Source organism: Brassica oleracea, unplaced genomic scaffold (assembly GCF_000695525.1).
Source record: "Brassica oleracea var. oleracea cultivar TO1000 unplaced genomic scaffold, BOL UnpScaffold13547, whole genome shotgun sequence".
NCBI classification, from domain to species: Eukaryota; Viridiplantae; Streptophyta; class Magnoliopsida; order Brassicales; family Brassicaceae; genus Brassica; species Brassica oleracea.
In genome coordinates this window covers 1-465 of record NW_013630066.1, presented here as the reverse complement: position 1 = coordinate 465, position 465 = coordinate 1, and the positions used below count along the sequence as shown (strand labels likewise).

General features: G+C 37.8%; 1 long non-coding RNA gene across 1 annotated transcript; it reads right to left on the bottom strand.

Annotated features, from left to right (window-relative positions):
* On the bottom strand, positions 1 to 465 carry LOC106322291. Its single transcript, XR_001266331.1, has 3 exons — positions 437 to 465; positions 154 to 242; positions 1 to 69 (listed from the first exon to the last, which is right to left on the bottom strand). It is a non-coding gene; the product is annotated as an uncharacterized LOC106322291 (long non-coding RNA).

Below are 465 nucleotides of genomic sequence, written 5' to 3'. Positions count from 1 at the left end.
GAGAAGTTAAGTTGGGGGACTTGGTCACCAACTCTATCAAGTGTGAAGCTGTTGACGCGTCTATATTACCTGTTACACATCAGGCAAGCTTGAGAAAACCTGGGATAAACAAAAAAAATAAGCTCCACAGCGATTTAGTGGAGAAGCTTTTACCTAGGGGGTGATGGCTCACTAAGCACAGGTGCTCTATCAGACGACATTTTTTTGACAGGGTCATAAATAGATTCATATATGGAGAATTGCTGCCACATGAAACACAGAACAAATGGGCTATCAATCATGTCGCACAAAGAATTAGCAGAATTTAAAAATAGCAAAACAACCTAAAGAACAGAAGATGAAAATATTATACCTCTTCTGCACAAAGGAAAAGGGAACATGAAGAAATTCCATAAAACTCAAAAAATAAATAAGCAGTCACACTAAGAAAACTTACGATCCAACAATCCTCAGATCAGTGAGATT